The sequence below is a fragment of the Heteronotia binoei genome, chromosome 12 (assembly GCF_032191835.1).
Source record: "Heteronotia binoei isolate CCM8104 ecotype False Entrance Well chromosome 12, APGP_CSIRO_Hbin_v1, whole genome shotgun sequence".
Lineage (NCBI taxonomy): Eukaryota > Metazoa > Chordata > Lepidosauria > Squamata > Gekkonidae > Heteronotia > Heteronotia binoei.
Genome location: NC_083234.1, coordinates 4,171,401 through 4,188,492, shown reverse-complemented (window position 1 = coordinate 4,188,492; position 17,092 = coordinate 4,171,401). Strand labels below are relative to the sequence as shown.

At 48.1% G+C, this 17,092-nt stretch overlaps 1 non-coding gene across 1 annotated transcript; it reads right to left on the bottom strand.

Moving 5' to 3' along the window:
• Nucleotides 1-1,874: 1,874 nt before the first annotated feature.
• Nucleotides 1,875-1,941, bottom strand: TRNAS-GGA (transfer RNA serine (anticodon GGA)). The gene has a single exon. It is a non-coding gene; the product is annotated as a tRNA-Ser (tRNA).
• Nucleotides 1,942-17,092: the final 15,151 nt, after the last annotated feature.

Here is a 17,092-nt window from a genome sequence, read left to right as displayed (position 1 = left end):
CAGTCCAACACTCTGTGTCACAGAAGAACATAAGAGAAGCCATGTTGGATCACGCCAATGGCTCATCCAGTCCAACACTCTGTGTCACACAGCAGCCAAAATAAGGCAGGTGCAAGGTGATCTCTGTGAACCAAACTCCTCAGCCTTGAAGTGTCTGGCACAGGGTGATAGTGGATATGTGATGGTTACAATACAGAATGCAAAAATAGCAAGCATAGCTGGAGTTGGGAGGTTTCTACAGGTCAAAGTAGAGGTTCAAAGTAAAACAGTTCAAGGTGTAAAGGTTACAGAATACATCATGGCAAAAGTCAATCTTCACACCTCCCGGAGCAGACGGCTCTCAGGGGGAAGTAGCAGTCACAATTTTCTAAACAAACCATTGAACAATCCGCCCCAAATCTTTCCCCACCATTGAATGCAGCCACAGTTCCATCCTCTTCTTAAAAGGCAGCTTTCCTTTGCCTTCCAAGCCCAGACTGTGTAAGAACTCTTCTCACTTCTTCAGGGAGGTCGAATCAAAGAATGAGCACCGTAAGAGTAGAACGAACAGATAGCTTTAAGCATGTCACTGTTCTAACAGCTTCAAGAGAGGGCACAGCAGGGGCAGAGGTCTTTGAGGATCTCAGTTGGCTCACAGGTTCCCACCAGGAGAGATGGTCCTTCAATGAAGCCAGTCCCCAGTCCTGTTGGGCTTTTGAGGTGATAACCAGCATCTTGAATGGGACCTAGCAGCAAATAGCCAGCCAATTAAGCCGTCTGGTGTTTACTCATCCGAGTTCTAATCAACAGATAACCTTCCATATTCCATCGCAGTTGAAACATCAGAATTACCCGCTCCGCTGCTCAGGGCATGCCTGAAGGAAAGTTGGATAAAGTGGGGATGCTCTGGGGCTCTGGGTGTTGACATTCCTAATTCATGAAGGATGTTCCTGAATATCCCTCCCCCTATATTCAGCTCCTATGGAATTGTCCTTCCCAGCCCTACAAAGGCCCGGCGTGGAAAGCGTTAAAATCAGCCTCCGCTGCGACATTCAGAATAAAAGGGTTTCTGTAGATGGGAGCAGATGAGACAATATTAAATGTGGATGTGATATGAATCCCATTCATCACTGAGATGAGTGGAGGAGATAAGTCCAGGAGCCCCGCTGTGCCGCTGGATGGTGCCGCATTCAATGCGCCCACTGAAGCCTCCCCCCCTTTTTCTCCTCCATCTTCCCCTCCCAGGCAGGTTGCCTTAAAAGCGTCCCCAGAATTCACAGTATTGGTCAGAACCACCCTATTGCCGAGGTCTATTAAGATGCATCACTAGTTTGTGAAATTAAGGGGGCACAAAGGCATGGGGGCATTCTTTTGCACTGGCCCCAGTGAAATAGCCATGAGCCCCGTGGCACAGAGCGGTAAAGCTGCAGTCCTGCAGTCGGAACCCTCTGCTCACAACCTGAGTTCGATTCCAGCAGAAGCTGGTTCAGGTAGCCGGGTCGAGGTCGACTCAGCCTTCCATCCTTCCGAGGTCAGTAAAATGAGTACCCAGCGTGCGGGGGGGGGGGGGAGGGAGTGTAGATGACTGGGGAAGGCAATGGCAAACCACCCCGTAAAAGGTCTGCCGTGAAAACATTGTGAAAGCAGCGTCACTTCAGAGTCAAAAACGACTGGAGCTTGCACAGGGGACCTTTCCTTTCCAGTGAAATAGGTTCTCTCCTGGTCTTGATCCTAGAGTTGCAGGGGTCAGAGGTTCAGGCCAGGAACATATGAAGCTGCCTTATACTGAATCAGACCCTTGGTCCATCAAAGTCAGTATTGTCTTCTCAGACTGGCAGTGGCTCTCCAGGGTCTCAAGCTGAGGTTTTTCACACCTATTTGCCTGGACCCTTTTTTGGAGATGCCAGGGATTGAACCTGGGACCTTCTGCTTTCCAAGCAGATGCTCTACCACTGAGCCACCGTCCCTCCTTTCATAACATTTCATAGAATCATAGAGTTGGAAGGGACCTCCAGGGTCATCTAGTCCAACCCCCTGCACAATGCAGGAAACTCACAAATGTTGTTGTTGCTCAGTTGCACAGTCGAGTCTGACTCTTTGCGACCCCATGGACCAAGTCACGCCAGGCCCTCCTGTTTTCCACCATCCTCCGAAGTCTGCTCAAATCAGCCAGTATCATAATGCCCCTGTATAAATCGATGGTGCGGTCTCATTTGGAGTACTGTGTGCAATTCTGGTCACCGCACCTCAAAAAGGATATTATAGAATTGGAAAAAGTGCAGAAAAGAGCAACTAGAATGATTAAAGGTTTCCCTATGAAGAAAGGTTAAAACTTGGGGCTCTTTAGCTTGGAGAAACGTCGACTGTGGGGTGACATGATAGAGGTTTACAAGATTATGCATGGGATGGAGAAAGTAGAGAAAGAAGTCCTTTTCTCTCTTTCTCACAATACAAGAACTCGTGGGCATTCAATGAAATTGCTGAGCAGCCAGATTAGAACGGATAAAAGGAAGTCCTTCTTCACCCAAAGGGTGATTAACATGTGGAATTCACTGCCACAGGAGGTGGTGGTGGCTACAAGCATAGCCAGCTTCAAGAGGGGATTGGATAAAAATAAGGAGCAGAGGTCCATCAGTGGCTATTAGCCACTGTGTGTGTGTGTGTGTATTGGCCATTGAGTGTTGGACTGGATGGGCCACTGGCCTGATCCAACATGGCTTCTCTTATGTTCTCAAATTCGTGTTCGTTACATCAGTAACGCTGTCCAGCCATCTCATCTTTTGCCGTCCCCTTCTTCTTTTGCCTTCTGTCTTTCCCAGCATTAGGGTCTTCTCCAGGGAGTGCTCCCTTCTCATTTGGTGGCCAAAGTATTTGAGCTTCAGTTTCAGCATCTGACTTTCCAGGGAACAGTCAGGGTTGATTTCCCTTAGGACTGACTGAACTCACAAACACCTTCCCCTAAATTTACAGGATCTGCATTGCTGTCAGATGGCCATCTAGCCTTTGTTTAAAAACCACCTCATGGGCAAAGGCTGAGTTGTACCTCACGGGCCCCCCCCTGAGCCCCCAAAGCACTCTGCAGTAAGAGAAGGGGCAACAACAGCTGCTGTGATTGGACACCTGTAGGAAGCCTCTGGATTGGCCAAGTCTGGTAGAAAAACTTAAACGGATTCCCCACCAGCCTTACCTCACTCTCACTCGCATCTTCTCAGCGAGGCTTCCGTCGGATTTCTCACAAGCCGCCCCGAGGCTGCAATTTGCTCTGCCTCTTTCGCGCAGCAAGCAAGATACTCTAAAAACCCTGTGAGAGAAGTGGAACTAGTTGCAGCCCCGGATCAACTTGTGCGAAATCCAACCGAAGCCCTGCAGAGAATTAAAATTAATTAAATTTAAATTAATTAAATTGTTAAACTAGTTATTGTTTTTAAACATTATTGTATAACTTAATGTATTGATTTAATGTTGTTAGCCGCCCTGAGCCTGCTTCGGCGGGGAGGGCGGGATATAAATAAAATGATTGATTGATTGATTGATTGATTGATTGATTGATTGATTGAGAGAAGAGGAGAGTGAGGGTGGGGTAAGGCTAGTGGGGAATCAGTCTTAAAGTTTGGCACTTTGCCTTTGGCTGACGGACAGAACAGAACTACCTGCTTGGTGCACTTCAGGCAATGCCTCTCCACAGAGTCCAGGACTAGATTTGAACACAGGCCCCTCCCAATCACCCCCCCCCCAGTGTCGAATGCAACCCAAACTGTTGGACAGCATTATCTGCCACTCCCCTCCCCAAACAGAGATCCACACATGTATTCAATGCATATGAAAGAGCAGATCCCTCTTTAACTGGCAGGTAATTAGCTGTGTGTGGGGGGGGGAGCAAATTAAAAGTACAGACCACACTAACAAGAGTGCGCAAGGCGCATAACTTTTCTCGAGATGCACAATGAATTATTTTAATTTACAAAGAAAACTATTTTAGCAGAGGTTGGAAGGGAGATACATCTTCATTTCCACTCTTATTTGTGAATTAGCCTCTTTTGTCAACAGCCCAGAGCAAATAAAGGCTCCCAGCCCCACACTCCAATCAGTCCCTCCCCCTTTCCACATGATCCGCATGAGGAATGAACTTAGTAAATGCAGCTGGAAGGGCGCGATGCATTTCCCGGACCAAATAATCGGCTAGCTTTTTTAAAAAAAAAAAAAATAAGGTCACTTTCATTAGACGAGGGGCAAAGGGATGAGAAGCACATGAGATGGTGTGTTTGCTGGACTTCCCAGACTCCTTTGCAACCAAGATCCTGACTCCCAGGGGCCAACTGCAGGGCTCCAGGAGGACAGGCCTCCAATCATGTCTTGGATAGTCACTTATTGGATACAGTATAGGAATGATGAATCACAATCCAGTTAACATAAGAACATAAGAGAAGCCCTGTTGGATCAGGCCAATGGCCCTTCCAGTCCAACACTCCGTGTCACATAAGAACATAAGAGAAGCCATGATGGATCAGGCCAATGGCCCATCCTGTCCAACACTCTGTGTCACATAAGAACATAAGAGAAGTCATGTTGGATCAGGCCAATGGCCCATCCAGTCCAACACTCTGTGTCACATAAGAACATAAGAGAAGCCATGTTGGATCAGGCCAATGGCCCCTCCAGTCCAACACTCTGTGTCACATAAGAACATAAGAGAAGCCATGATGGATCAGGCCAATGGCCCATCCAGTCCAACACTCTGTGTCACATAAGAACATAAGAGAAGCCATGTTGGATCAGGCCAATGGCCCCTCCAGTCCAACACTCTGTGTCACATAAGAACATAAGAGAAGCCATGATGGATCAGGCCAATGGCCCATCCTGTCCAACACTCTGTGTCACATAAGAACATAAGAGAAGTCATGTTGGATCAGGCCAATGGCCCATCCAGTCCAACACTCTGTGTCACATAAGAACATAAGAGAAGCCATGATGGATCAGGCCAATGGCCCCTCCAGTCCAACACTCTGTGTCACATAAGAACATAAGAGAAGCCATGTTGGATCAGGCCAATGGCCCCTCCAGTCCAACACTCTGTGTCACATAAGAACATAAGAGAAGCCATGATGGATCAGGCCAATGGCCCATCCAGTCCAACACTCTGTGTCACAGAAGAACATAAGAGAAGCCATGTTGGATCAGACCAGTGGCCCCTCCAGTCCAATATTCTGTGTCACAGAAGAACATAAGAGAAGCCATGTTGGATAAGGCCAGTGGCCCCTCCAGTCCAACACTCTGTGTCACATAAGAACATAAGAGAAGCCATGTTGGATCAGGCCAATGGCCCCTCCAGTCCAACACTCTGTGTCACATAAGAACATAAGAGAAGCCCTGTTGGATCAGGCCAATGGCCCATCCAGTCCAACACTCTGTGTCACACATGGCTTCTCTTATGTTCTTATGTCTGGGGCAGTGATGCTCTGCATTCTTGGTGCTTGGGGGGGGGGCACAGTAGGAGGGCTTCTAGGAGGGCCCCACTGATGGATCTCCTGATGACACCTGGTTTTTTTTTGCCACTATGTGACACAGAGTGTTGGACTGGATGGGCCACTGGCCTGATCCAACATGACTTCTCCTGTGTTCTTATGTCTGGGGCAGTGATGCTCTGCATTCTTGGTGCTTGGGGGGGCACAGTAGGAGGGCTGCTAGTGTCCTGGCCCCACTGATGGATCTCCTGATGACACCTGGGGTTTTTTTTTGCCACTGTGTGACACAGAGTGTTGGACTGGATGGGCCACTGGCCTGATCCAACATGACTTCTCCTGTGTTCTTATGTCTGGGGCAGTGATGCTCTGCATTCTTGGTGCTTGGGGGGCACAGTAGGAGGGCTGCTAGTGTCCTGGCCCCACTGATGGACCTCCTGATACCTGGGTTTTTTTTAGTCACTATGTGACACAGAATGTTGGACTGGATGGGCCATTGGCCTAATCCAACATGACTTCTATTATGTTTGTATGCTGACACTCCATTGATTACAGATCAGTTCCCAGATGAGAGTCAATGTTTTGGTTATCATCTACAAAGCCCTTAATGGTCTTAGGCAGAACTACCTCTTCTGCAATGCACCACCGCAACTATTTTGCTCAGCTGAACAAGACCTCCTGATCTTCCCAGCCTACAAATAGCCAAGACTGGCAACTGGTTGTTCGTTTGCCTTTTGGGTGGTGGCCCCTACCTCATGGGACGGCCTGCCTGAGGAGGTCAGGACGACTCCCACACTTGTCAATGTGCAGGTGAAAAACATTCAGGAGGGGATTTTATCAAGGGATTCAGATTGTAGTTTAGAACCACTCAGGAGGTCACTTTTATAAGGGACGGGACTGTGGTCCATTTCAGTGCTTACTGTACAGATTTTCTTCCCTTCATTGCAGAGTCTTCACCTTTGTGATCCATTTTCTGCATGAAGGTTATGTCGTGCGTGAAACAATTTTATTGCCTTCGGGGTTTTTTTTTCTTTGTTTGCATTGTTTTCCATTCCACAGTCCCACTTCATGACTTCCTGGAGGTCTTTTGTTCTTGGTTTGATCTGGTTTTTATATTTTGTAATCCGCCCTGAGGCTCAGTGAGAAAGGCAGACTAGAAATGAAGTGAAGAGATAATAAGAATAATAACCCCAACATATGCTTCTAGTTATTCCTGTCACCTTGTCATAGATTTTGCTGGATCTTCAAATATCCTATCACAGGTTCCATCTCCAGCTGTGGGTAGAGAAATCCCCAAGGTTCAGTGCGGCAGAACGCCCAGAGTCCACCCACCCAGGCAGGCATTTTCTCCCTGGAAACTGACTTCTGTAGTCTGCAGATTAGTTGCAATTGCAAGAGATCCAGCCATTAGCTGGAATTTGGCAACCCAAAGGGGTATATCAGTAATCTTTAGTGTTGCCAGCCTCCAGGTGGGGCCTGGAGATCTCCTGCTTTTACAACTGATCTCCAGCTGGCAGAGATCAGCCCCCCTGGAGAAAATGGCTGCTTGGAAGGGTGGACCGTGCTGAGGCCCCTCCCCTCCCCAAACCCCACCCTCTCCCGATTCCACCCCCAAAGTCTCCAGGTATTTTCTAACACAGATCTGGCAGCCCTAGTAATATTTGGGTGTTATGGCAAGTTGCAACATCAACAGCATGGTGTAGTGAGTAAAAGTGGTGGACGCTAATCTGGGAGAACCAGGATTGATTCCCCACGTCTCCACATGCAGTCAGCTGGGTGACCGTCCCAGTTCTCTCAGAGCTGTTGTCTCAAGAGCAGTTTCTGTCAGAGCTCTCTCAGCCCCACCTGCCTCACAGGGTGTCTGTTGTGGGGACGGGGAGGGAAGGAGATTGTAAGCCATTCTGAGACTCCTTCAAGTAGTGAAGGGTGGGGTATAAAACCAACTCATCATTTATCTATCTATCTATCTATCTATCTATCTATCTATCTATCTATCTATCTATCTATCTATCTATCATCTATCTATCTATGACTTGTATCCCGCCCTTCCCACAAGTGGCTCAGGGCGGCTTCCAGCAATTGATCAACATAAAAATTAAACAATATTTAAATATATAAACCATTAAACATTTAAAACAGTTAAAACCTTAAAAACCAGTAAACGTTCCAAATACATATAAAACAGAAGTCTGGCAAGCTACATTGAGTTCTCATCTTAGCTAGGTGTAGGCTAGCCGGAAGAGGGTCGTCTTACAGGCCCTGCGGAACTGGACAAGGTCCCGCAGGGCCCTCACCTCCTCCGGCAGCTGATTCCACCATGTAGGGGCCATAACAGAGAAAGCCCCTTCTCTGGTGGATTTCAAGCGGGCTTCTTTTGGCCCAGGGATAGTGAGGAGATTTTGTGTTCCCGACCTCAGTACTCTCTGGGGAACATGTGGGGAGAGACGGTCCTTCAGGTAGGCAGGTCCCAGGCCATATAGGGCTTTAAAGGTAATAACCAGCACCTTGTACCAGACTCGGTATATCACTGGAAGCCAGTGCAGGGTCCGAAGACCCAGCCGAATGTGTCCCCACTTTGGGATACCCAATAACAGCCAGGCCGCGGCATTCTGCACCAGCTGCAATTTCCGAGTTCGGGACAGGGGCAGCCCCATGTAGAGGGCATTGCAGTAGTCCAACCTCGAGGTGACCGTAGCATGGATCACTGTTGCTAGGTCGTCGCGCTCCAGGAAGGGGGCCAACTGCCTTGCCCGCCTAAGATGAAAAAACGGACTTGGCAGCGGCTGCTATCTGAGCCTCCATCTTTAGGGAAGGCTCCAATAGCACCCCCAAGCTCCTGACCCTGTCCGCCGCTGTCAGCGGCGCACCGTCAAAAACTGGTAGGGGATTCCCTCTCCCGGCCCATGGCGACCCAAGCAAAGGACCTCTGTCTTCGCAGGATTTAGCCTCAGCCCATTCAGTCTGAGCCACTCAGCCACGGCCTGTAGTGCCTGATCAAGATTTTCCGGGGCACAGACCGGCTGGCCGTCCATCAGTAGATCATGATTATCATCATCTTTTCTGAGGAACAGTTATGTCCAGGGCTTTTTTTGTAGAAGGAACTCCTTTGCATTTTAGACCACACACCCCTGGTGTAGCCAGTCCTCCTGGAACTTCCAGTAGGTCCTGAAAGAAGAGCCCGGTAAGCTCTTGGAGGATTGGCTACATAAGAGGGGTGTGGCCTAATATGCAATAGAGTTCCTGCTACAAAAAAAAAGTCCTGGTTATGTCCTTGGGAATGTGTTGGGATTAGCAAGCTGCAACACTTCAGTACTTCTTGTTAGTAAACAGGAAGTCACATGTGTTTTCTGTAACCTATCTGTTAGCTAGAAAGAAAGCCTGCGAAAGTCTGTAGGAGGTCTTAGTTCAATGACCTGCAACTGAGTGTTGTGATTGGAAATCAATGTGTTGCCTATTCTGCATTTTATGGTTCCTTTTCCTCCCTTTGTCTAAGTTTGGAGAAGAGAAGCCATTCCTAGTTTTGTTCTCTAGCTGTAAACATGTAGTGGTTAAGTGAATGGACTCTTATCGGGGAGAACAGGGGTTTGATTCCCCACTCCTCCACTTGCACCTGCTGGAATGGCCTTGGGTTAGCCATAGTTCTGGCAGAGTTGGCCTTGAAAGGGCAGCTGCTGGGAGAGCCCTCTCCAGCCCCACCCACCTCACAGGGTGTCCATTGTCGGGAGAGAAGATATAGGAGATTGTGAGCCGCTCTAAGTCTCTGATTCAGAGAAAAGGGTGGGGTATAAATCCGCAGTTCTTCTTCTTCTAAAGCAATCGTATTCTTTTAAACACACATATGTTCTCTGCATATTCTTTGCTGCGCTGCTCATTTCCAGCTCTGCTAAATAATATTTTTCTCTACGAATATCCAACAAATGGAAAAAAGTGGAAGGTTTTCTCCATTATATACTGGACTTATTGCCCAAAGTCTGAATTATTTGCCAAGCTGTATCAAGCAGTGGCAGATTTATCTCAGTATTGCATTTTTTGTGTGTGGTTTTGTTTGACCAATCGGCTGCCAAGGCCTCAGGTGGCCTAGCCTGCCGGCTATTACTGCATTTTGCTGTATTGTAATACAGGGATTTGACACACCCAGATAAGAACAAGTTTCCCAAATTAGTTCAAGATCCTGAAGGTCCAGGCTTCTGTTTGCTAGCCCATTTAACTGAAGATACGGGTCATTTAAAACAAAACAAAAAACAAAAAACCCAGCACTTGAATTTTTTTAAAAAATAAATAAATTAATCTTGCAATTTTATGGGAACAAAAGGCTATGGTTTTTAAGACACTGGGGCTGCAATCACACACACTAAAATAACACACTTTTAATCCACTTTTAATGCACTTCCTAACTGGATTTTACTGTGTGAACTGGGAACATCCAGCTGAAAAATCCATTGAAAGTGAATTGACAGTGCATTGTTTAGTGCATTTGATCACAGCCTGGCTTGGTTATATTTTTCTGTAAATAGATTCTGAGGACAGGTAATCTCCCCCCTTCCCACAGTTAAAGTTACCCCACTTTGCAAACAGGAATATCAAAAGTTGTCTTGCTGAAATGTTTTATTTATTTAGCTGGCTTTTACATCATCTCTCAACAAAAGCTTCCCAAACCAGTGGAGGCCGAATCAAAAGCAGAACCAAGGAGAATCGGTCAAAACAGAGCCAGCATGGTGCAGTGGTTAAGAGCAGTGGACTCTAATCTGGAGAACCGGGTTTGATTCCTCCCTCCTCCTCCACATGCAGCCAGCTAGGCAACCTTGAGTCAGTCACAGTTCTCTCAAACCTCTCTCAGTCCCACCTACCTCACAGGGTGTCTGTTATGGGTAGAGGAAGGGAAAGCAACTGAAAGCCACACTGAGACGCCTTCAGGTAGAGAAAACTGGGGAATGAAAACCAACCCTTCTTCTTGTTCTCCTCCTCCTCCTCTTCTGCAACAATGAAAACAGAGATCAGTTCCCCTGGAGAAATGGCTGCTTGGGAAGTTGGACTGTATGGCTTTAGGCCCCAACCTCTGGCCCCCTCAGGTTCCACCTCCAAAATCTTCAAGTATTTCCCAGTTTGGTGTAGTGGTGAAGTGTGTGGACTCTAACCTGGGAGAACCGGGTTTGATTCCCCACTCCTCCACTTGCAGCTGCCGGAATGGTCTCGGGTGAGTCATAGCTCTTGCAGAGCTGTCCTTGAAAGGGCAGCTGCTGTAAGAGCTCTCTCAGCCCCACCCACCTCACAGGGCTGGGGAAGGGAAAGGAGGGGTGAGGAAGGGAAAGGAGATTGTAAACTGCTCTGGGATTCTGAGATTCGGAGTGGAGGGAAGGGTATAAATCAATATTGTCTACTTCTTCTTCATCTTCTGGGTCTGCATCTCAAGACAGCCATTTTGTGGCAGTGCTGTGTCAGAATTGCCACAGGCTCCTAAAGACTGGAGTCCCCTGTTTTGCACTCTGCTTTTTTCTTGCTGCTCAGGTTGAATAAGGCTTGTTTTACACCACCGGTGCCTTGCAAAAATGGTGTGTGGGTGGGGGTGGGTGGTGAGTGGGAAGGAATAGGAAATGCAAATAATCAAATGAAGGTGGAAGAGCCTAAACCCATTCCTGATGTTTTCAGAATGTCGTGAGCGCATCTCCTTCCCGCCTCCCATTCAGCATGACTTTGAAATAACTGTTTCTTTTTAAAAACTCTGGAGCGACAAGGAAAAAAAGAAGATGAACAAATGAGTCCAATTTGTGCCTCCTTCTGGTGGCAAAAGGGCCGCTGGGGAAAGAGTCTGAATATGGAAACGCAGCGGAGGGACCGGGGAGGCACGCGGCTGCCTTTCATGTCTGCCAGCCCTGGTCCCCGCGGTTAGCAGGCAGTACCCCCCCCCTCCCGAGCATCTGATTGCTTAAGTATCTCTTTGCAAAGTGTTTATATCTTTTGCATGAATGTTTCATCAGATGGCAGAGTGGTGCTCTCCTGGGAAACAGAAAGATCTGCAAAGACAGACCCTCCACCCTCCCCTCCCTTTATTTGGAAGGATTCATCAAAAGAGAAGCAGCAATTTATATTTGGTGATGGAGAACCTGAACTGTCAAAGATCCAGACTCACACAACTCCGCAATGTTGCATGATTTTTTTTTTTGCCCATCAGCAAAGAAAGCAGGAGGATGCCGGAAGAAGAAGAGAAGAATTGCAGATTTATACCCCACCCTTCTCCCTGAATCAGAGACTCAGAGCAGCTTACAATCTCCCATATCTTCTTCCCCCACAACAGACACCCTGTGAGGTGGGTGGGACTGAGAGGGCTCTCACAGCAGGTGCCCTTTCAAGGACAACCTCTGCCACAGCTATGGCTGACCGAAGGCCATTCCAGCAGCTGCAAGTGGAGGAGTGGGGAATCAAACCCAGTTCTCCCAGATAAGAGTCCACACACTTAACCACTATATCAAACTGACTCTCACACCAGACTGGCTCTCCTTGCAGAAGAAGATGATGATGATATTGGATTTAAATCCCACCCTCCACTCTAAATTTCAGAGTCTCAGAGTGGTTCACAATCTCCTTTACCTCCCCCCAAAGGACACCCTGTGAGGTAGCGGAGCTGAGAGGGCTCTGACAGAATCTGCCCTTTCAAGGACAGGTCTGCAAGAAATATGGCTGACTCAAGGCCACTCCAGCAGCTGCAAGTGGAGGAGTGGGGAATCAAACCGGTTCTCCCAGATAAGAGTCTGCACACTGAACCACTGCACCAAACTGGATCTCATCTGAGAATGCAGATGGTCTCTAGCAACGCAGGGAAACAAACACCAGCACTTGGGACTCACAATCTGAGCAGGAACAAAATTGGGCCTCTCAATTTCCCCCACTGCAAATGCTGATGTCAAATCTGCAGATATTCTGTAAAGGCTCTGCTATTTGCTGAGCAATCATTGAATGTGGGTGTTTGATTTCCTGCTTCGACTCTTGTGTGCTCTATTCCATAAAGTGATATGTCTGATGTCTAGGGGTGCCAGCTCTCTGTTGGGAAGTTCCTGGAGATTTGGGGGCTGGCCCTGAGGAGGTTAAATTTTGGGGAGGGGAGGGGCCTCATGCCATAGAATCGGCGCTCCAGAGCAGCCATTTTATCCAGGGGAACTGATCTCTGTCTACTGGAGATCAGTTCTTATTTTGGAAGCTCTCCAGGCTCCACCTGGAGGTTGGCAACCCTATATGATGTTCCATTAATCATCATGTGGTCCAGCGAAAAAACCAATTGACATATTTGGAATTCACGCTAGAACAGTTTTTAGTGCAGAAGATTTAACTTCCCAGACTTCAAATATCTTCCTTTGTTGTCAGATAGTAGTAAGCTGGTTGAAAGTCTTTTGGAACGATGGCAGCATGGTGGGCTGGATCTCGTCACATCTGGGAAGTGAAGCAGGGTCAGAACTTGGAAGGGAGACCACCAAGGAAGGCTCTGCAGAAGATGCATCGCAAACCACCACTGCTTCTCACTTGCCTTGGAAAAAAATAACTCAGTTGTGACTGGATGGCGCAAGCAAGGTCTTTCTGCTTTTCTTGAGCATAATCCACCCAGTTATGGCTTATCAATAAGAGCTCTTCCAAAAGTCTTCTCCCAAAAGAGAGCCAGTCTGGTGTAGATGGTTAAGTGCACAGACTCTTATCTGAGAGAACCAGGTTTGATTTCCCACTCCTCCACTTGCACCTACTGGAATGGCCTTGGGTCAGCCAGAGCTCTGGCAGAGGTTGTCCTTGAAAGGGCAGCTTCTGGGAGAGCTCTCTCAGCCCTGCCCCCCTCACTGGGTGTCTGTTGTGGGGGAGGAATGTAAAGGAGATTGTGAGCTGCTCTGAGACTCTTCAGAGTGGAAGGTGGAATATAAATCCAATATCTTCATCTACCTCACAGGGTGCCTGTTCTGGGGGAGGAAGGGAAAGGAGATTGTGAGCCACTCTAAGACTCTTCAGAGTGGAGGGCGGGATATAAATCCAATATCTTCATCTACTTCACAGGGTGTCTGTTGTGGGGGGGGGGGGGAGGGAAAAAAGATTGTGAGCTGCTCTGAGACTCTTCAGAGTGGAGGGCGGGATATAAATCCAATATCTTCATCTACCTCACAGTGTGTCTGTTGGTGAGGGGGGGGGGGAAGGTAAAGGAGATTGTGAGCTGCCCTGAGACTCTTCAGAGTGGAGGGCGGGATATAAATCCAATATCTTCATCTACCTCACAGGGTGGCTGTTGTGGGGGAGAGGAAGGGAAAGGAGATTGTGAACCGCTCTGAGACTCTTCGGAGTGGAGGGCAGGATATAAATCCAATATCTTCATCTACCTCACAGGGTGTCTGTTGTGGGGGAGGAAGGGAAAGGAGATTGTGAGCCGCTCTGAGACTCTTCGGAGTGGAGGGTGGGATATAAATCCAATATCTTCATCTACCCCATCGGGTGTCTGTTGTGGGGGAGGAAGGTAAGAGATTGTGCGCTACTCTGAGATTCAGAGTGAGGGTGGGATATATATCCAATATCATCATCTTCTTCTTCAAAAGTAACTTTTGGTCCTGAGGTTTGCTTCGGGAAGTCAATGCCTCGTCCGTGCATCGTGAGTCTGCTGCCGTGTGGGGAAAGGCCAGGAAGAAAAGAGCTGTGATGGATCAGAGGCATAATCGGCCTGGGCTGAGCCACAAAAGTCAAGCCAATTCCTTTCCAATAAAGTTTTGCTGTGGGCTTTTAACCTCCTCCCCCCCCCCTAAAAAAAAATCCTTGCCAAGTTTTCAGATTTTCTCAAAATGCAGTTTGATGCAGCGATGGACCCATGGAGCCGCCCCTCACTAAATCAGACGCTTTGGTCCGTCAGGATCGATCCAGTCTCCTCAGACTGGCGGTGGCTCTTTGGGGTCTCAGGCCGAGGGCTTTCTCACCTCTTTCTAAACTGGAGAAACTGGGGACTGAACCTGGCACCTTCTGCATCCAAGAAGTTGTTCTACCACTGAGCCACAGCCCCTCCCCGCCACAGATGTGGAAAGCATCGTTAAAATAACTTCCCCACACATTCCATTGTGAACACATAGAACCCTAGAGTTGGAAGGGACCTCCAGGGTCATGTAGCCCAACCCCCTGCACAATGCAGGAAACCCACAAATACCTCCCCCAAATTCACAGGATCTTCATTGCTGTCAGATGGCCATCCAGCCTCTGCTTAAAAACTTCCAAGGAAAGAGAGCCCACCACCTCCCAAGGAGGAAGCCTCTTCCGCTGAGGAACCAGTCTAAACTCACATATACCTTCCCCAAAATTCACAGGATCTTCATTGCTGTCTGATGGCCATCTAGCCTCTGTTTAAAAACCTCCAAGGAAAGAGAGCCCACTACCTCCTGAGGAAGCCTGTTCCACTGAGGAACTGCAGTAACAGTCAGGAAGTTCTTCCTAATGTTGATCCAGAAGCTCTTCTGATTTAATTTCAACCCATTGTATCATAGAATCCTAGAGTTGGAAGGGACCTCCAGGTTCATCTAGTCCAACCCCCTGCACAATGCAGGAAACCCACAAACACCTCCCCCAAATCCACGGGATCTTCATTGCTGTCAGATGGCCATCTAGCCTCCATTTAAAAACCTCCAAGAAAGGAGAGCCCACCACCTCCCGAGGAGGAAGCCTGCCTTAAACTGACTCAGACCTCTGGTCCATCAAGGCCTGTCTTGTTTAATGTTCCCTTTAAGCTGAGTTAGCATGAGCTAGCTCACAGATTTTTCGTCTCCAGCTCACACATTTCTGTCTTAGCTCAGGAAAAATGGCTTCAGAGCACAATAATTTATGGAGTTGCTCACCACTTTCATGTCAGTCGTTCACAAAGTAGAATTTTTGCTCACAAGACTGTGCAGCTTAGAGGGAACATTGGCCTTGTCTGCTCAGACTGGCAGCTGCTGTCCAGAGGCTCAGGCTGAGCTCTTTTGCATCTCCTCCAGCTTGATTCTTTCATAGAACCCTAGAATCATAGAGTTGGAAGGGACCTCCAGGGTCATCTAGTCCAACCCCTGCACAATGCAGAAAACTCACAAACACCTCCCCCTAAATTCACAGGATCTTCATTGCTGTCAGATGGCCATCTAGCCTCTGTTGAAAAACCTCCAAGGAAGGAGAGCCCACCACCTCCCAAGGAAGCCTGTTCCACTGAGGAACTGCTCTAATGGTCAGGAAGTTCTTCCTAATGTTCAGCCAGAAACTCTTTTGATTTAATTTCAACCCATTGGTTCTGGTCCTATCTTCCAGGGCCACAGAAAACAATTCCACACCATCCTCTATAGGACAGCCCTTCAAGTACTTGAAGATGGTGATCATATCACCTCTCAGCCACCTCCTCTCCAGGCTAAACATGCCCAGCTCCTTCAACCTTTCCTCAAAGGACTTGGTCTCCAGACCCCTCACCATCTTCGTCGCCCTCCTCTATATCCTTCTTAAATTGTGGTGCCGAAAACTGAACACAATACTCCAGGTGAGGTCTTACCAGAGCAGAGTAAAGCGATACCATCACATCACGTGATGTGGACACCATACTTCTGTTGATACTTGAAGATGGTGATCCTATCACCTCTCAGTTGCCTCCTCTCCAGGCTAAACATCCCCAGCTCCTTCAACCTTTCCTCATAGGACTTGGTCTCCAGACCCCTCACCATCTTTGTCGCCCTCCTCTGGACCCATATCAGCTTGTCTATATCCTTCTTAAAAGGTGGTGCCCAAAACTGAACACAAGACTCCAGGTGAGGTCTTACTTTGAACTGAAGACGCTGGGGATTGAACCTGGGACCTTCTGCATGTCAAGCAGAAGATCTCTTTCTGAGCCACAGCAAGACACAGCGAGACTCTTCCCCCCCCCCTTTCCTTTTCAGCTGGTACTGCTGGCAACTTCATCCAAGCACCTTCATCCACCCCTCACCCTCCGCTTTCCTGGGGTGCTGACAAAAGTTCTCCACCAGCCAGGTACACAGAGCTGGTTTCTTTCACTCCCCACTTTCCAGAGAGAAAAGTCAAATGTGACAGGTGTTAGCAGAAGGATCAGAATCCGTGTTAGCCAGCCTCCGTTGGGGGCCGAGAGGCAATGAAGATGCACAAATCCTGTCACTTTAAAAGCCATCCTGACGAAAGAGGGGTTTAAAAAAAAATATATGAGCAATAAAGCTGTGATGTCCACCCTTGACTCGGCTGGACGCCCTCTCTGTCTCCCGGCACTGCCCTCCTCTTGTTTATCCCGGGGCCCTGCCGGCTTGCGGCGAAAGCCATTACCACAGGATTAGAGTTCAGTTTGATTCTCATCAAAGGCTCTGGTCACTGCGTATTTGCTTAACACCAGACCTTTCAGGCCCCATCAAATTTAACAAGCCCTGACAGATTTGGGATTAAACACAAAATGCCAGACAAATCCACACTTTCATCGGAGGCCCTGAGAATGCGGCAGGAGAGGCTGAGGGTTTCAGAAAAGCAAAAAAAAAAAAAAAGTGAGAAAAAACAGCTAAAATTAGCTCTCTGGTGCTCATGGGGGGCTGTCACCTCTGAGCTGAGTGCCAATCTTACGGAGCAATGCTGTAAAACACGCATCTCAATGGCCCCCAAATGTTAGGTCTTGTAGGACACATGTCCATCTTTTCGCA